This window comes from Alligator mississippiensis, chromosome 2, assembly GCF_030867095.1.
Source record: "Alligator mississippiensis isolate rAllMis1 chromosome 2, rAllMis1, whole genome shotgun sequence".
Lineage (NCBI taxonomy): Eukaryota > Metazoa > Chordata > Crocodylia > Alligatoridae > Alligator > Alligator mississippiensis.
This window is the reverse complement of record NC_081825.1, coordinates 141,007,938-141,028,128: the sequence shown is the minus strand read 5'-3', so window position 1 is coordinate 141,028,128 and position 20,191 is coordinate 141,007,938. Positions and strand designations below refer to the sequence as shown.

Genomic DNA, 20,191 nt, shown 5'->3' with positions numbered 1-20,191 from the left:
CAAGAAGACCTGGATCTCAAATTCAATAGGGAACTGGCTGAGGCCGCATGTTCCCAATGTATGATCATCAAGGGAGACTGGGCTGACACCTGGCTGGGGTCACTTGATCTCAGTTTCCCTCCTGCCCAGGCAGGGGGTCAGACTAGAAGATCTACAAGGTCCCTTCCGACCCTACTTCTATGATTCTATGACTTCCACCTCCCAGACATCGTGTGGGAAGAGCACACGGCCAAGTCTAATAGGTCACATAACTTTCTCACCTGCATTGACGACCTGTACCTGACACAAGAGGCCTATGGGCCAACTAGGGGAGAGGCACTGCTGGATTTAGTTTTGGGCAAAGGGGATGATCTGGTGAGTGATCTGAGGATTAAGGGCAGACTTGGTGACAGCGACCATGAACTGATTACTTTCTCTGTCCAACACAGGGCGGGCAAATCCCTCAGTAACACAGAAATCCTCAACTTTGGGGAGTTTCACAAACTCAGAAGACTGGTCAGTCAGGCACTAAGGGACAATGGCTCCCTAGGAAGGGGAGTCCATGAGGAATGGTTGTTCCTAAAGAACTCAATCCTCAAAGCGCAAGGGAAGTCCATCCCATCCCACAGGAAATGCAGTCAGAGGGCAGGTAAGCCCCCTTGGCTCAGTAGGGAACTTCTGGGTCTCCTGAAACTTGAGAGGCCTACACCAGATGGAAAACTGGAATCCTCATCAAGGAGGACTACTCAGCACTACCTCATACCTGTAGGGAGTGGTCCAGAAAAGCCAAAGCAGTAACTGAACTCAGGCTAGCCACCAGAATCAAGGATAACAAAAAAAGATACATGGGAAGTCAGAGGAAGAACAAAAGCAACATTGGCCCCCTGCGAGATCAAATGGGGCAGCTGACGTCTAACACCCAAGAAAAAGGCCAATCTCCTAAACGATTACTTTGCATCAGTTTTCCACCCAACCAAGGGGGTCACGCTGTCAGAAAGGACACAAAGCATCCAGGGCTCAGGAGATGATCTACATCAATTGTGGGTCCAAGTGAGAGAACACCTCAAGAGGCTAGACATCCGTAAGTCTGCAAGCCCGGATGGATTGCACTCAAGAGAGTCTTAAGAGAGCTGGTGGGCATCATAGTATGCCCTATGCCCAAGATATTTGAAAGCTCATGGCACATGGGTGATGTACTGGAAGAGAGCCAACGTAGTCCCAATCTTCAAGAAAGGGATGAAAGAAGATCCAGGGAATTACAGACCTATCAGTCTGACATCCATCCCTGGAAAGATCTTGGAAGAAAATTATCAAGGGATCCATCTGCAACAGGCTAATGGAAGGCAACTTACTGAATGCCAGCCAACATGGTTTTATTACTGGAAGGTCTTGCCTGAGCAACCTCATCTCCTTCTATGACCAGGTGATGCATTGCCTAGACAAGGGTGACGAGGTTGATGTCATTTATCTGGATTTCAAGAAAGCCTTTGGTTTGGTCTCCCATGATGTCCTCATGACCAAGCTGGGGAACTGTGGCCTCGACCATCTCATGGTCTGATGGCTGGGGAATTGGCTCCGGGGTTGGACCCAAAGGGTACTAGTTGATGGGAACAAATCAATGTGGTGCAAGGTTACCAGTGGAATCCCCCAGGGCTCAGTGCTCGGACCAGTACTCTTCAATATCTTCAATAATGATCTGGATTTGGGTGTCAGATGCAGACCGACAAAGTTCGCGGATGACACTAAACTATGGGGGAAGGCAGTCATGCTGGAGAACAGGCTGGGGATACAGGCTGACCTGGACACGTTTGCAAAGTGGGTGGACCAAAACCTGATGGCATTCAACATAGAGAAATGCAGGGTACTCCACCTTAGGAGAAAAAAAGAGCATCATACTTATAGGTTCGGCAGTGCTATGCTCGCTAGCACCACGACCGAAAGAGACTTGGGGGTCTTGATTGACCACAAGATGAACATAAGCCACTAATATGATGCCATGGCCAGCAAAGCAAACCAAACTGGCATGCATCCATCGATGCATCTCAAGCAAAACCAGGGATGTCATCCTCCTGCTTTACTCTGCCTTAGTGAGGCTGCAGCTGGAGTACTGCATCCAGTTTTGGGCCCCCCACTTCAGGAATGATGTGGATAAGCTCGTGAGAGTCCAGAGGAGAGCCACCCATATGATCACAGGCCAAGAGAACAAGCCTTATGAGGAGAGGCTGAGGGACATGTAACTCTTCAGCCTGGCAAAGAGAAGGCTAAGGGAGGACATGGTGGCTGCCTATAAGTATATAAGGGGGGTGCATCAGGATCTGGGAGAACAGCTGTTCACCAGAGCGCCCCAAGTGATAACTAGGTCTAATGACCATAAACTTCTAGAAGGCTGATTCAGACTCAATTAAAGAAGTTTTTGCTTATCAGTCCGAGTGTCCAAGGTCTGGAACAGACTCCTTGCAGAGGTGGTGCAAGCACTTACTCTGGACTCATTCAAAAGGCATTTGGATGCTCATCCTCCTGGGACCATTTGATCCCTACAGACTTCCTGCCTCTGGCAGGGGGGGCTGTACTCAATCTTACGAGGTCCCTTCCAGCCCCTAATGTCTATGAAATCTATGAAACCATAGCAGCACCCTTGTTGTCCAACCAGAGCACTGTCCTATTTCATAGACATTAGGGCTGGAAGGAACCTCGCAAGATCATTGGGTCCAGCCCCCTGCCCAAAAGGCAGGCAGTCAGCAGGGGTCAAATGATCTGTTGTCCTATTGCTAGGCAGCTAGCCCTGCAATAGGAACTTACAGCCTAGCTGCCTAGTACCCTACAGCTAGCCCAGAATATGCTGTGTTCCCCACATGTGGGGACTGTATCGGGCCAGTAGGGGGTGCTCCTGCATTGAGCCACCCACCTCACTGCACCCGGCCACCTTCCAGGCTCCGAGTGCCTCCCTGGGGGCACCTCATGTCTGGCCGACCCCTTTCCTGGAGCACACCCGCTAGCCTGGGGTAAAAACTGCCACCACTCAGGGCTGGGCTTTATTCTGGCTCTGTACACCCTGGGAAACACAGGCCTAGTAGCCCTTGAGGGTACTTGACTCACTTCAAGCACTCGGGGGTGCTTCTCTCAGTTGGAAGCACAAGCAGTGGTTTCCCTTAGTCAGCCGAACCAAGGGGACCCCAAGGAATAATCTAGACCCAACTCCCAATAAGTCTCCCATGCTAGGTACAAAGGAGAACTTTGTTACAAGGGGTAGGGTTGCAATAGGGTACAGGATAGAGCAATATCAGAAAAATCCCAAAAAGCAAACTGGCATGGCTGGGTAGCCTTTGATCACGCATCTGAGTTACTGTAAGCTATATATCTAGTTAGATCTCAGGTAGTTACTCACAAGTATCATCCAGAGGCAGGTGGAGATTCCCTCTGAAGGCAGGCAGTTCCTTGATCATGAGTTTTGAGAGAGAGAGAGAGCAAGTTTCAGATGGCTCAGCTCTTCTCTCTCTCTGAGTCTTTCTCATGGTTGCTGCCTCCTCCTCCTGGACAGTCCTTAACTTGTATAGCACCTTATGACCTCATTTACCTGGTCCAATGGAGGCCAGCACCTGTTGGCTGTTAGCCAAACAATTTGAAATGCATCACTAGTTGCTGGGCAGACTGGCAGTTCCTAGCTCCCTAGGTAGTCCAAGCCCCTCACCCAGGTATCTGATGCCAGTCACGTAGGCAGAGGAAGCAGGTTTCCCCCCCTCCCTCAGGAACGTATCCAGCTCAGGTTACCTAAAGAGATAGGGTAAGGTGTGTACCCTCTTCAGGGCCCATCTTAACCAAATTGTCACAGAGCAGAGTTTTTGGGGAGAAACAGAGGTGGCCTTCTGCCACAGGGACATCCCTGCAGCAGCTTCTCTCCAAGTAACAGGACCCCCTGGCTCCAAAATAGGGACACAGACTTGGAGAACTGCACTCATCCGTGGGGTCTAACAGTGGTGTGTTAGCAGGGGTAGCAATCAAGGGAAGCTAATGGCTTTAGTGGGCACAGCAGTTACCACTGTGGTTCATGGGGTCTGGGGGCTGCCAAGAGCCAGCCCCCACACTGTGTGCACTGTACAAACCAAAAGTGTCAGAGAAGGGCCCCTGCCTGAACTGCTATGGCAGCTGTTGTGCCACTCCAGGAGAGCTCCACCCTTCCTGCAGGGCTTTTGGCCCAGTTGGCTTGTGTTAAGGCAGGGAGAGCTATATGGGCAATGGTGCCCCTAGAAGTGGGACCCAGCCTCAAAGACTCATCACTGGCCTGAATGAAGAGCATAACACCCACAGATGTCCTGGGGGAGTCTGTAGCAAGAATGAAGGGGCATCCAGTCTTCATGTAACAGCCAGCTGTGTAGCTGCTATTTTGGTACTCATTCAGAACCTTATTGCCCTGTTCAGCATCACAGGGAGAATCTACCCCCATTTAGACCACTGCTGTTAAGAACACAGGACTGAAAGGGTCCATCAAGCCCAGTCCCCTGTGTGTGCAGGCAACCACTTGTCCGAAAGGGTCTGTAAGCTGCTGTTGCTGACTGGAGCCAAAAAGCACATCAACATCCACCACAAACACACAACATGCCACAAAAAGAGAATGGGAGAGAGCAGCTGTCACCACTGCTTTGGACTGATGCAATGGCACAGGTGCTGTTGGGTAAAGTGTTCCAAGAGAATCATGGTAACAGGAGGGCAGGGCCCAGATCCAGGGCAAGTGGAGAAGCAAGCCTCCTTGCCAATCTGAGCTGGTGGGAAAAGTCTCCCCTGCCCCCCAAATATGGCAATTGGTTTCATCCTGAGCATATAAGCAAAACTCCCATAAACTTGTCTGTAAGGGGCACCTCTACCTTGCCTTCAACTAGACACTGAAAAGCTTGCACTGTTCCATATGGAACACCAACACATCTAAACAAAATTCAGTTCTAGTTTATCTCCAGTGCTTCACAGGAAGACAATACTCTCTCTCCCAGAAATAGATAATGCATTCAGTGTGTGGGGGGGGGAGGGGGGGGGAGGAAAGAGAGAGAAAATATTCCTGGCCCCTGTATGCAACCTTCCAAAGTCCTGAAGCCTGGGATTACCACACACCGTAGTCTATGCAAGCAGTCCACACTGGAGATCAAGTTCCCTTTCAACCCAGTCTTGGGGCTATCAAACACCTGATGGCATGCATGTTCAAATTGCTACTCCAAGAATTCCCCAATTCTAATATAATAAAAGGCTTCGTCTGTCTGTCTGTCTATAACACTTTTGCCTAACTGCACATGAGCCAATTGGCTGTGTGGACTAGGTAGCGGGGGGTGGGGCCAGCCAAGTTAAAATTGGAGCCCCTCCACCAGCAGACAGCTCGTGATCGCTGCAGTGCTGGGGTGGACGGAGCATCCCACAGAAGCACAGAGGGGCTCTCCACATGCTTGGCAGTGAACCTAGAAGTACGTCCGGTCCACTTCCAAGTCCACTGGGGAGTGTGTGGGCCCCCCCCCCCTTGTATCCCCCTGGCTCGGTGATCAGTCGAGGGGGGGGACTCTGGGTGCCCCACCCAGACCCAAGAGACACCAGTTTTGGAACCGGGAGGGCGGGGGGTGCAGAGGGGGTGGTCCCCCGGCGTGCTGCCTGGTGGACCCAGGAGTGGATCGGAAGTGTTTTGTACAGCCCTACTGCATACATACATTTAAATAATCTGGTTTGTTCTTTTGATAGAGAAACTTCCCCAGAGCCTCCTGTACAGGTATCCAAATGCTGATGCCCTGAACAGTGGACAGCTTGCAGTGCTGACACAGTGTACATCTCAACAGGCTCTGCAGGCTCCCTTAGTCTGCCTGGCAACAGATGGCAGCAGTGTGTAGAGCATTCCTGATGGATAGACCATGGTCAACCTGACTTAGCTAGTGCTTCCCTGCAGCACAATGTGGGGATTATGAAAGGAACACTGGAGCAGCAGAGTCCAGCCAGTGACACACTGTCTCCCTTAGAGGGAAGGAAAATGCTGGAGGACTATGTTCTCTTCTGAGAGAAGCCATGGCATGTGCAGACATTACAGACAGTGATTTAACCCTGGTTGTTCCCAGGTTTTTTCCCTCTGGCATGGCCATTTTTACTCTGGGAGAAAAAACCTGGATGTCTGTACAGTCATGACTTCTCCTGGGAGAGCAGCAACTCTCCCAAGAGAAACTGAATATCTATACAAGGCAAAGGTTGCTAGTATAATTCTGAAGTGTGGGACTTTGCACTGCTTCTCTACCCAGTCTTTTCTGTGTCACTTCCTCTTCTCTATTGTTCCACAGGCATGTGTCTGCTTGGTCCTTCTTGTTCCTTCTACTTCTGGGTAGAAAGTCACAAGTTCCTCCCCAGAGTGGGTTTTTCCTTCCACTTTCCCTTGCCTCCCACTAAGATGGCAGGCTATTAAATCATTAAAACAGATATTAGAGGGTCATCCTGCAGCATTAAGAGTTAATGGCACTCTGAGATGAATCCCTCGTGTTGTTTGCACCTCCATGCCATTGTTACAGGCTGCCTACATCCTCAGGTTGCCACCCTGTACATTGGCCACATTTGGAAAGCTTCCTTGCTTCTGAGAGGAGTACAGCTTTATCTTTAAAAGGAAAACATGGATGGTTAGATCTTAGCCTGAGTATGCTGTGCGGGACTTAGTAACATAATCAGTAGGCCAGACCCAGCCTGGGGCAGAGTATCCATCACACCTAGTCTTGGGGGCTTGGGAAATGAGCCCCCAAATTAGGAGTCCTGCCAGCTATCAGGGCAAAGAGCAAGTGAATGATTTAGGACAGTGAGGTTCAACCTTTTTGGCATGTGACACAAGCTAAGCCAACACCCTCATTGAGTGCTACTCTAATCCCCTTCCTCTGCCCAGTCTTCTGCTCTGCTTTCTGCTCCCTGCCTTATCTGTCACTGTTCACCCTGCTCCCTCCCTGATCTGCCACATGGTGCCCCCAGAAGTGGGACCCTGTGCCATTTGTGGCATGCATTCCATGGCATGACCACCCTGGGTCTAGGATCTTTCCATGGATGAGGTAGGACAAATCATACATATCAGTATACCTTCCACTTCCATCCTTATCATCTCACACCATGGAGCAGAAAAAACAGAACAGCTTAAATCAGTTTTGCCACGAGGCTTACTGCATTTAACAGGTCTGGGCTCTACACCAGTCAATGGCAACTCCATGTAGGACACATTTTAATCAGCAATCTGCCAAAGTAGCACTCAATTATGAAGCAATGGGAAGATGCAAAAACCACTACTGAATCACACTTCCCTCTTCCCCCCCACCAGTTTCCCTTAACTTGTTGGAGCTGCAAATGGAAATCAAGACAATAAGAGATAAGGCTGATACCCACCCAGTGATAGTAAAGAGTTAACAGTGGAGCCAGAAAGGGCAAGGACTGTTTTAAACAGCAGCTTTTCAAAACCTTCACTTAACATCCCCCACTCCCCCTCCCCCCAAGCATCATTCTGCCTAGCAACAGCCCCCCCACCCCTCCTTATGCCCTTTGCTCCAGTAAATAATGAGCCCTCTTCTTGTGCAGGAAGAGAACAGAAGCTTACAATCCCAGAGCCATCTTTAATTGCTTTGGCAACATGATTGGTTAGTTTAACTAATTGCTTTAACTTTGTAGTAACATCTGGTGTGCTGTTTACATCCTGTGTGAAATGGACTTCCTTCCATTAGGATCCCAGCAGAAGAATATAGCCAAGAATTGCTAAAGGACACACACTCTCTCTTGCTTTAGTAAATCCAAGCTCTTTGTTGTCCTCTCCTAATGAAAACATCCTGCAAAAAAATATCTGTTTACACAGTATTATTCAGTGGCAGAACCTTGCATTATGCTAAGGCTCATTTTAAGCCAAGGATGGCAGCAAATGAAAGTGCTCTGGTTTCCATAACACAGTTAAGCCTATGTTGTATATGGATTGCAAGGCCTTGGACAGAGGGAAACCACACTGAAGCTGGAGGGGGATAACTGCAGTTCATTTTAAAAGCCATTATGCACCTTTTTTTGGAAAGAGAGAAAAAAACAATAGGAGCCTCCAACCAACCAGACCACAAATGTCACAAACCAAAAACACAAGGACACCTACAGCTACTCATGAATTTTACTGTATGGACAGCAGGGCTTCACTGGGTGTTGTCTTATTATAGGTGTGCACATAGCAGGAGACAACTACTAGAGCACAGGTCAGAGGATGCAGCTGCACACATACTGCTGACATGGTGACCCTGAGAACAAGTCAAGACAGAGCAAAGACTTCTGCCCTGAGTACCAGCTGAAAGAGGCTTGGAACTGAAGAGGGGAATGATCCCAGCTGGACTCTTTCTTTGTTCAAGGCCAATGGATTTAGCACGTTCTTTGTAAATAGGGCTGTATCGAAGAAACAGTTGACTATCATCAGTTTCTCTTCCTAATGCAAGTAGTCTACAGGACCCCAAAATTTGGTTAACCAGTCAGATCAAAGAAGTAACAGCATGTACAGTGCATGGTTAGGCTGCTAAACGCGAAAACTTTCAGCACGTAGACTAATCTCTGCTGCAGGCGCTGAACTACATTCTGCTCTGGGCTGTTATTCCAAGCTTGTATGCATGTGGCTCTGAGCAGAATCTAGCTCAACTGAGATTGTGCAGGGTGTAAGGTGCATCTTTTCATGCATTTCCATACCAAGCTCTGCAATCAATGCATGGAAACAACACGGGTGTGCAAGCATGTGGCCATGTTGCTATGGAAACTCAGCACAATCTGAATATTGCATTTGTGTGTGTGCTGCACCGGGAAGGGGCACCTGTATTGCATTTAATGTCTCACTTCAGCTAGTTCTGGATGGGGGGGGGGAAAAACGAGGCAGAAAATTGTGCCAATAAATAAGTAAATAAATTAAATCTTGTTCTCCAGCACACTGGACTAATACCATTGCCAGCTCTACTTGCTCAGCCTTTCTAGGTCCCTGGTACCAGAAAAGATGCTGGTGTCCCAGTGTCATCTTTGGTTCCACAAAGCACCCCTTCTGGCCATCAGGTAGGGAATCTATATCTATTTTTTTACTGAAGGCATCCACCAAAGTTAGTCTAATATTTGAAAGTGCTAGGCTCGTCCGGCTCCCATTGACTTCACAGGGCATAAGGGGGCTTAGCCCTTCTGAAAATTAAGCCTGTTAACTGTGAACTTAAGTAGGTTTCAGGTATTTAACCATAACCACACAGATTTGCAAGGGCTCCTCAACACACATACTTGTTTTCACCTCACTGGGATACTAACCCATAGGCACCTTATAACTGTGCCGGAAGGACCAGGGCTACCATGGCCTGATAAATTGGTTGCATCTGTGGGACAAGACTCTCAAGTTCCCTCACAGCTCCTTGTTCACTTCACCTACATGCTACTTTTCCAGGGATGTAGGCATATCACTGTCACGCCAGAGCAGAAGTTCAGCAATTGGCTGTAGAGTGAGATAACAGATGTCTCCAGGTTCAAGTTCTGGCTCCAGTGAGTAGTCATTCATTCATGTAAAGTATCAAGGCCATCCTACAATGCCATGTGCAATGCCATGTGTGGTCAGGGCATGCTTCTGAGGTAGGAGACCTGGGTTCAAGCCTCTTCTCCCAAACAGCAGAGCTCTCCAACTACTATGGATTTAAAAGGTTGCGAGGGAGGAGAAAAGAGCAGAGAGCAGCACCACCTCCCCCTGGCTGCATTTTGGGGAAGACCTGGATGGACAGGGTTCTTGGATATAGCCCCCCTGAAGGCCTAAGCTGGGTAACCAAATTACTTAGAAGGACTAAATTTCCCCCTCAGCATTTCTTCTTGTTCAGCTTAGATGGTTCCCCATTTGGCATTCTGGCTTGCACGGATCTTGTTTGGAGCCTCAGTGCCCAACAGCTCTGGTAGGGCACTAAAGGCCTATCCCATCTCCTAGGCATCTTAGTGGACTTTTTTCAGTGTATCATCACCACCACCTTAGTCTTAAGACTAACCTACAAAGAAACAAGGAGACTGAGACACTCCCCCCACCCCCCTTGCACCAATGGATTTTCAAGGACTAGAGTAGATTGGAAGAGAATTATATTTGTGTGTCTCAATCCACTGTGCCGTCTAATAAGTGGAATAGGATCTAGCCCAAGGCTAAGATAACAGTGTGTTACAAAAGCAGATGCATTAATGGACTCAGGAAGGGAAGAATAGAACTTTATTTAAGTCCAGCTGACACCCAAAAGGCAGAAGAGGATTTCACCCTACAAGGTATTGGGCAGCAGTGCAATGTTTAATTTCCCTTTTCTAGAACTAACCATTGGTCATATACAAGTGTATGGGAAACAAAAGGTCTTATACAAAGAAGTGTTCCAGGATGCTTCACTTTAAAATCAGACCCCACTCAATGCAGAATGAAGAGCTGGAAGCCTGAGTCCGAGAGTGGTGGAAGCAGAGTTTGCCCTGACAAAGAGGTAAACCCCAGTACCAAACACTGCCTCTGTGCATGTGGCTAGATTGCTAGCAAAGCCATGTCCTTGGACTGCCTATTGAGGGACAAACCCAGAGGTACAAATCTAATCGTTAGTCCTTACACATCTGGGGACTTTCTTCATGGAAATAGTTCCAGTTAGTGGGATCAACATTTTTAAAAAAAGGTTAAGGTTTTCAAGATTAAGGTATAAAGTACACCTAATGTTCTTTCATTTAGAGAAGAGTTACAAATGGAAAGAAAGTAGTGAAAGGTATAGGATTTATAAGTCACACTGCCAGGTTCTAAGACCAGCACAAATTACTTGAGACTGGTTGAGTTAGATAATTAGAGCACCTAATCCAATTGTTAATTGAAGAAGGTCCTGTATCCACCGCCAGAAAACTCAAAAGAAAAGCAGTAGAGGCCACTGATGAGCTTGGAGATCATTTCCTGAGCCTTGTCACATGATCTCCGTGTGCTCAGTTTTAATTGCAAAGCATGACATTGGACAGAACAGACCTAGATTGCAACAAAGGAAATGAAGATCTGCAAAAAGACTCTAGTGTAAAGGCACTGAGAAACCCCCAAAGAGTAAACGTTACAGAATTAGTAAACTCCCTCCAACAAATTTGTCTGTGAGAGTGCTTTGGTGGGGCATGGAATCTTTCCCCTGCAAAATTACAGCTGGTGGTACGGGGAGCCTAGAAGCAGAATTAAGTAAGCCAGGGAGGGAAATCTTTTCTAAAAAAATTCCTTGTAGATAATCCATTCGTTTTTCTTCCTGGCTCTTACACGTTGCTAGCTGCATCTGGCTTTACTATTATCCCCACCAGCTCACCCCAGCAGTGCAAGCAAAGATGTGGGGAGTGGGTAGGCAGGCATTTCTCATCTCCTACCTCATTTACAGCTAACCACTGTGATTCAACATAGTCAGCAGGAGATTCAATTAGGGAGAAAGACACGTTTCTGTTCTTGCTTGAGAAAGAGAGAGAAAACCTGGAGCATTAAGGACCAAGATTGTACTTATCTGTTTCTGGCACTCACTGCACCATCTCAGATGACCTGGCTGTTTGTTTCAAGGTCAACAACCAGAGAAAAAAAGTGAAGCAACCAAATTCTTCATGTCTAAAGATCCTGGAACAGTCTGGTCCAATGCCATATCACAATTACACAATAACCTGCTGTTCAGTAGCATACAAAATGGGCCACTGGGATACCAGTCCCAGACACCACAAGAATAGCAGCCACCACCACTGCCATCCAGACACTGCTGCTCCTAGCCCAGCCCCTGCTGTGACTCCTGTAGCCCAGGGCACAGACCTGGTTGTTACACCTCTGAAAGGCTCCAGTGCAAGCCAGTAAGGTTACTTCAGCCCTCATTTATTGGATAATTCATCTCTCAGGAAAACCTCCATCTGCTAAGCACTGCTCAAGAGCATGGCACTGCTTAGCCTACAGTCATTCCCATGTTGCAGAGATGACAAGGGTATGGGGGGACTTCTGAAGTGAAGAGAGAGAGGACTCCATAAGCTAGGGCTTTGGACTACATATGCTAGTGCTTTTCAGCTCAGATAGAAACACTTACAGGAGACACAATAGAGCAGTGTTTCTCAACCTGTGGGTCACAATCCAAAAGTGGGTCACAAGAATATATGAAAGGGTCACAAACAAACTTTAAAAATGAATTCTTTTTAAAGAAAGAGAAAATCATGGGAAACCATGGTTTTTTCCCCTTGCTGGCTATCAAGTTCCAGCCTGCGAGGAGCTGCTTGGGGCCCTCCACGCTCCACACACTGGGGGACCAGGGTCAGGGGGCAGTGGGTCAGGAGTGAAGGGCACTGGGTTAAGACAGGCTATCAATGTTTACAAATGGGTCCTGGTACAAAAAAAGGTTGAGAGCTGCTACAATAGAGGGTTACAAACTATTAAATGGTGGAAAGCAAATAAGTAGAGATGTATTATTTAGTACAGGGGTGGGCAAAATGCGGCCTGCTAGGCCATTCTATCTGGCCCACAGGGCCCCTAAAAATTTAGAAAATTAATATTTAGCTGCCCCTGGCTGCCTGTCATGCAGTCCTCGATGGCTTGCCAAAACTCAGTAAGCAGCCCTCCGCCTGAAATAATTGCCTGCCCCTGATTTAGTGTCTCTCAGAACACTAGAGCTAGGTACTGCAAGCAAATTATCCAGCCTGCTGTCTTTTGCAGGTGGCTTTGCCCCCCCAGAAGTTATTCAGCCTCCCAGTAACAACACAGTCCTTAAAGTGCACACAAAGCAAATAAACAAAACCATCCTACCACTTTCCAGGCACCCAGGGAGGACTTCTTTTAGCTCTGCCTCCCAGCCCAGCAATTTGGCTCCCTCCAGCAGCAAGTACCTTCACAGGCTTTACCTCTCAGCAAGCTCTCCTCTGGGACTTAAACTCCCAGTGGGCTCCCTGATTACAGCTGAATGCTCTCACTAGGACTGGCTAACCCCTCTGCAGGGGATAGATCACCTTGTTATAGGGTTAAGCAATGAAACTATTAGGTAGTAGGTTTGAAGCTAACAAAAGGAAGTTCTTTTTCACACAGCAAGTAATTAGCTCATGGAACCCATTGTCACAGGATGTTGTGGAGACTGGTAGCTTAACCAAGTTTAAAATTCCTGGAGGGAAGGTCCATCAGCAGGTACTGACTGCGGTAGATAGGGCTGCAGCCCTGAATCAGAACTTTCTAAACCTCTGAATGCTGGAAGCTGCATGGGGAGAGAAGTAGGGGCTAGCACATTCTGGACATGCCCTGTCTGGCATTGCTCTCTGTGCTGACAGAGGGGATACTAGGCTTGACCTAGGACCTATGATCTCTGCAGTAAATGGCAGTTCCTATTAGGGTTACCATACATCCAGGTTTTCCCAGATATGTCCTCTTTTTGGATGCTCTGATCTCTGTCAGGACAGTTTTTAAAAATATGATCAAATGTCCGGGATTTTGGTCAGCTCAGCTTCAAAGTTTTTCCTGGCACTTCCTGCCTTGCCTTAGAAAGGCACTGCATGGGGCTGGGCAGAGCGGGGGGTATGCAACTGGAGGCAAGGTGCACATGCATGTGGCTGGTGTGCAGCCAGGCAGGGTGGTGGGAGCAGCCCTAGCAGCTGAATGCAGGTAAGTCTGTGGTGGGTAGGGATTGGAGGGTCAGGGCTTGGGGAGCATCCAGGGGTTGGTTGGTTGGTTGTTTTGTTTTGTTTTGTTTTGGGTTTTTTTTTGGGGGGGGTGCATGCATGTGTGTTGCAGGGGTCTGTGAGGGGATGGGTGTGTGAGGGGTATGGGTGCCTTTTGATGGTGAGGGAAGCTATCTGAGCGCTGAGCTGCAGCAAGGCAAGGGGGAAGACTCCTGCCCCTCCAGTGGGAGAAGAGGGCCCTTCAGGGCAGCAGAGAGCTGCATGCTGGGCTGGCAGCACTGGGGCTGGTGCCCTTGTTTGCAGGGGTATGGCAGCTGGGAGATGCTGCAGGGCTGGGGGAGCAGGGGGCTGTGGGTCAGGAGTGAGGGGCACTGGCAGGACTTGGGGGAGGCTGTGACTTGGGAGTGAGGGGCACTGGAGGGGGCAGGCAGGGGACTGTGGGTCGGGAGTGAGGGGCACAGGCAGCGCCAGGAGGCTGCGGGTTGGGAGTGAGGGGCACCAGCATGGGCCAGGGCTGCAGGGTACTTGTGGTTTGCGAGTGAGGGGCACTGGCAGGGCTGAGGTCTGTGGGTCAGGAGTGAGGGGCAGCAGCAGGGGTGGGGGCTGTGGCTTGGCAGTGAGAGGCAACAGAATGAGCAGGGGCAGGGCACCAGCATATCACTGCCCCCAGCAATCATATACCACCCCCCCCACACACACAGGTGTCCTCTTTTTTAAAACTGGAAATGTGGTAACCTTAGTTCCTATGTTTTATATTATGTTTTGCAGGCTTCAGTTGGCAGAGTTGCATGGGTTTTGAGCATGGAGAGGTACAAAACTTTGCTCCTCTAAACTTTACTCACCTGGGAGTGCTTCGGATACAATCTGCCCAGGCTGTTATACTGTCAAAGCACCCCTGGGCCTAGTCAGCTCTTCACACTTTGGGCAGCACAGCTGTGTCAGGTCAGGATGTGTGAAGCGATCATCTCTCCCCCCCTTCCCCCCAACTGTGCGATGCTGGCATAGTTGTAACCAAGGCCGTGGCCCATAAGGAAGGAATAGAAGGGAAACTGGCCATGGAGCCTCCTAAACTGTGGGCCTTTGTACACGCCACAAAATTGGCCTTTAACACAGCTTGGATGCCCTTTTGCACTGCTTTAATGGTGTTGCTGTTTGCATGTTCAGTGGCATATTCTGCTTTAATGGTGTTGCTGTTTGCACACGTGGCGGAGTATTCTGCTTTTATCTTGCTACATACCAAAGCCATTTAAACACCTCTAAGGTGTTTTAGTCTACCTAACAAAATATAACAGTGCACGAGGCGCTGGAAGCCAACGTGCTCAGGGCTTGGGCCCCACGCAGCTCAGGGGCTGTGGGACCCGGCAGCAACCCATGCAGGCAGGCTCCACCAAAATAAAATAGAAAAGCAGCCAGCCTGATCTTTTTTTCCCCCTACCCAGAGCCTGCCTGCCTGCCTGAGCTGTGCAGGGGCCCTGTACTTCTCTTTGCGGCTGCTGTGCGGGGGAGGGGGTTTCCCCCTGCAGCTGCAGCACCCTCCCGGACCAACCAGGCCAGGTACCAGCAGGAGGGTGGTGCCTGGGGGGCCCCTGTGCAGCTCAGGGACCACTTGCCCCACCGGCAGCAGAGGAACTAGGATATGTAGTAAGGCTTGTGGCATGGAACCCAAATTAGTAGATGGCTGAGAGCTTGAGTCTCCACTGACCAGTGATCAGCTGAGGATCTTTGTGAGGATCTTCCTGTAGGTTTCAGGTAGCCTTTGAGGCAAGGAGGGTACCAGATGTGAAGAGAAGTCAAGCAATTAACTGGGTCTTAGGAGGATTGAGAGCTCTGGCTGTGACCCTGGTTTTTGTGGTACAGATACGAGGGGGTTATTGATTAACCCCTGGATCCGAGCAGGCCGGGGACGAAAGGGTTTGGAAATCTTGTTTCCCTTTTTCTTTACTCTTCCCGCCCAAGAATCCGAAGGCAATATAACAAATGAATACTTTACTCACACTACTGAAGTACACGGACTCGCGCTGTCAATGTACAGAGTGTAGGCACCTTCAGTAAGAGTTACACCGTGGAGCACATAAATGCTCCGTTCACAATTCCGCGCCGGCAGTTCCCTTTTACAATAACTTCCAAAAACAAAACAAACCGTAGGGAACCCGAGAGCTCTTCTCGCATCCAAAAGATGCACTTAACCAATATGGGGGCGTCCGGGGGAGAAAAGGAGCCGTGGACGCAGGACCTCAGTGAGGGTGATCAAGCCTCTCCGATGTTGTGTAGGTCCCGCCTTCTTTTTCGCGGGGTCTGCCTTTTATACTGCCCCAATAGCCAATGGGATCAGGTCCTTTTTCGCGCACTCAACGGGCTGCATAAGCCAGGGATTTTGCTGCATGAATCAATCACGCGGCTATTAGGCTGCACCCCACTGCTTTCCCCACGCCATGAGCATAACTTGCTCTCATGTCTGGCGTTTGGTCACCTTTTCTTTATCACAGTTTTGTCTATGCTGTTGCTCAAATCACTTTAATCAAACTCCTTCAGAAGCTGCTAATTGTGCATTTCTTGTTTTCTGAGTGCTGAAGTTGAGGCATCCTAGGTTTGATTTGTGAAAGGGCTGAGCACACACAAGTAGAGCCAAACTCAATAAGACATGCAGGTGCCCAACACTTCAGAAAAGCCACTGAAGTTTTTTAACCTCAAAAATGGTGCTGTGGCTACCCTATGATCTCACAAAGGCATCAAGATCTTTGTGGGGCATGCAAGTTCCAGAGGTGGGCACCTTAATTAACCCATGCGTTTCTGTGTTCAGTGAAGACATCAGGGCATGCAGAAAAAGACTGTGAGAGCATATTAATAGTGGGTACAGCCTAGAGGCCCCTGCTAGGAATTAGTCCCTTTCTGCTGGACATTATTAAAGTGACAAAGACAAAACTGCATCTCTGCATAGCTGAGGAGTGTAGACCCTCTGGAGCAAAGTGTAACAGCTAGACAAGCGGATAGCAGTGAAGAGGGGCAAAAACATGGCCAAACCCAATACCTTTTATATAGGTAGCCTCTGAATTTAGCTTAGCTGCAGGTGACCAACGGCTTCTTGAGTGTCAGGTGACAAATGAGGCTGGGACCCATATACCGCCAATGAAAAAGAAACATTGTGCTACTTCCTCTTGTAGCCAGTACCAACCATTCTGTATGCTGACAGAGGTAGGGCCCTTGTGAGGGGGAAAAATGTGATCAGACAATTAAAAAACTTGGTTTGGAGCTAGTTCTAATAACTTCTTTTTGATTCACAAGCTGACTGTCCACTTCCTCTTCTCTGAGTGATCATTTTCATTTATATAATGGAGTTTAGCAAAATTAGTACTTAGCTTGGCCTGTATCTGCTTCTTCCCCAGACCTGAGAAAGGGAACTTTCATGGGCAAAAGCTTGTCTAACATCTCTCCAAAGTTCATTTCTCACATATTCTCTGGATCATCCCAGCTACACTACTCTAATCCTACTATACATAATTAAAGACTCGCAACATATGCACAGAAGGGGAAAGAAGTAGGTGTGCTCTGATTTCTGAGTGATCATCTGTGCAGCCACAGCTCTTTTCATATGTCCTGAGCATTGACTACAGTTTCTTTTTTAACTGTGTGGATCCAACACAGCCAGTGATCTGCCCATCCAAAAAGCCCACAAGTATTTTATTGTCTGAATTTTCAACAAAATGCTGATGTGATTGAAGGATCATTCCTGCCCAGGTGTAATCACTACTCCTTTGTGCAGCACAGCTCTGTGCCTTAAGCATTCAAAACAGAGATTTCAAGGCATGATTGGGAAAGTGCAGGAGGATTTCCACAGAGGCTAATAAATTAAGGGTAGCTGAAGCCTGGTCTTTGCCTTTCAATACAAGGAGATTGTATAGCTTTAATTTAGCAGTAACCACATCGGTCACTTCGCCTTCCCACTTGCCAGTGCAGAGCTGTGGGTTTTACTGTGCAGCCTTCTCTATCCATCTGCCAGAATGTCAGCCTCTTCATTAGGTTCATATTTTTATTTTTAAGGCTTAATTGACAGCTATGTATATGGGCTCTCTCAAAATGGCAATTTTAAGGCATTGCATTTGCAAGGTTGTTCTTTTCAGTACAGGGAAATGAATATGTAGGAGATAATTGGTGGCCCTGGAGTGAACACAAGATTGTGATTCACTTTAGGGACTGTTATGACATCATAAACACTAAGGGCACAGCACGCATGGTTTATAAGGAACAGCAGAGCCCTGAGAGGGTATGCATAACTCAGCCCACTGTGGGGCTGTCTTTTATTTATGCTACATATTTTTCAAATGTCCTCCTTAAACTTTAACTGAGGCAAAATCATTTCCCTTCCCCACATTTTAAAAGTAAGAATGTTTTCACTGTCTAATCTTACAATGGATGGGATGAAAGTCTTGCTGATGGACATATTAAAAAATAAATTAAGGAAAGTATCCAAAAATGTCTTGTCTGAAGCAATCTTTCAGAGTATGAGAAGGCAGGAAGAGGGAGGCATATTCCCTCAACACCAGGGGAATGCTGCCCCTGCCGGTCATCCCCTCCTTATCCCTGTTGCTGGCTTCAAAAAGGAAGGGGGAGAGAAAGGGGATGGCTGAACAGCAGCAATGTTCACCCACAGGCTTTGGAGACGTGCAAAAGCAGGGGCTCTGGTCAGACCCTGCCCCAATTACCTGGTGAGCTCAGAGTTCACTGATTAGGCTACCCAGGGCTACAAGGCTACCCGGGGCTGGTCCGAGGCCTCCACCCAGACCGAGCCCATGGGGGAGCTGATGTCCCCCTACCTCCTGGCCTGTGGGGGATCCCCAGCAGGGCTGGGGGGGGCAGAGATTGGGGGCCCCCACACCTGTCCGGCAGGTGCCCGTCTTAGGGCTCTGGAGGCGCAGGTGAGGGAGCTCCGGGAGGAGGTTAGCAGGCTGAGGGGGATCAGGGAGGCGGAGGATGAAATTGACAGTTATTTCCTTTCCCTGCAGGCCCAGGCACCCAAGGAAGAAGCAGCCCGGGGAGTGCCCTCCACAGCAGAGTGGCAGACGGTCACAGCCAGGACCGAAGCAGCTCGCAGCAAACCGGTACCAGCTTCTCCAGTCCGACTGGTGAACAGGTACGAGGCCCTGGCAACCCTGCGATCAAAGGGGAGAAGGAAACCCTTGGGCAAGAAGAAACGCCACGTTCTTCACACTCCGAACAGGTCAAGAGATCCACGAGGACCCAGAGGAGGAGGCAACGAGTGCTCGTCATAGGCGACTCCATCCTGAGAGGTACGGAAGGACCCATCTGTCGCCAGGACCCCTCGGCACGAGAGGTATGCTGCCTCCCTGGAGCAAAGATTCGGGATGTGGCGGAGGTAATCCAGGCCAGGATCAAGCCCACCGATTACTACCCCATGGTCCTAGTCCATGTGGGTACTAATGATGCGGCCAGGAGAACCCCCAATCATCTGATGGCGGACTACAGTGCTCTGGGCGGCGTGCTGAGGGAGTTCGGTGCACAGGTGGTATTCTCTTCCATCCTACCAGTGAGCGGACGAGGAAGATGGCAGAAGAACTGCATCAGAGAAACCAACTGGCAGCTTCGGCAGTGATGTCTCGAGGCACGCTTCGGCTTCCTGGACAATGACCTGCACATCACGACAAGGGACATGCTCAGCTGGGATGGGCTTCACCTGTCCCCCAAAGGTAAGCATGTGTTTTCTTCTAGGTTGGCGGATCTCCTCCAACGGGCTTTAAACTAGGCTCGTCGGGGGGAGGGGAGTACGAGGGCAGGGGAAGTTGTGGACCACCAAACCATGTGGCACCCACAAGGACAGCCCAGCCTGAAGAAAGAGAGCATTGGGAACCTGAAAGCCATGAGGAGACCAGCACTACAGCACAGGTAAGAAACAAGAAGGTAAGAAACAATGGGCCCCTTGGGACTCGGAGCGGGGGGGCAGCAAAGGCACCAGTCACAGGGCTCAAGTGCCTATATACTAATGCTAGGAGCATGGGGAACAAGCAGGATGAACTAGCGCTCCTGCTTGCACTTAACACTTATGACTTAGTGGGGCTAACAAAAACCTGGTGGGATTCATCCCACGACTGGGCGGTACATATTGAGGGCTATAGATTGTACAGAAAGGACAGGTTGCGGAAGAAAGGGGGGGGGGGGTTGCACTTTATGTCAGTGAGCAATATACATCAACCCTCATCAAGACAGAATCCAAGGTTGAGGAAATAGAAGGATTGTGGGTTAGGCTACATGGGGGGCAAGGAGAAAGGGATTTGGTGGTAGGGGTCTGCTACAGACCCCCACACCAAGGGGAAGAAATAGATGCGGGGCTCCTGAGGCAACTCTCGGAGACCATAAAAGCTAAAGAGGCGGTAGTCATGGGGGACCTAAACTACCCGGACATCTGCTGGGAGACGCAGACAGCACAGTCCCACCGCTCACGCAGGTTTCTAACCTGTGTACAGGACCTCCACCTGACACAGGCGGTGCATGGTCCCACTAGGGCGAATGCCATACTGGATCTGGTATTGGCAACAGGGGATGACATGGTAGGGGACCTCCAGATCAGTAGCCATTTGGG

The 20,191-nt window shown here is 49.1% G+C and overlaps 1 long non-coding RNA gene across 3 annotated transcripts in view; it reads right to left on the bottom strand.

Annotated features, from left to right (window-relative positions):
- LOC109285865 (uncharacterized) overlaps positions 1-13,119 on the bottom strand; it is a 46,794-nt gene extending 33,675 nt beyond the window's left edge. For all 3 annotated transcript variants that reach the window (XR_002093763.2, XR_009459543.1, XR_009459544.1), the window contains exon 1: positions 12,740-13,119. This is a non-coding gene — a long non-coding RNA (uncharacterized LOC109285865). The remainder of the gene's footprint in view (positions 1-12,739) is intronic.
- Between the last annotated feature and the right edge of the window lie 7,072 nt (positions 13,120-20,191).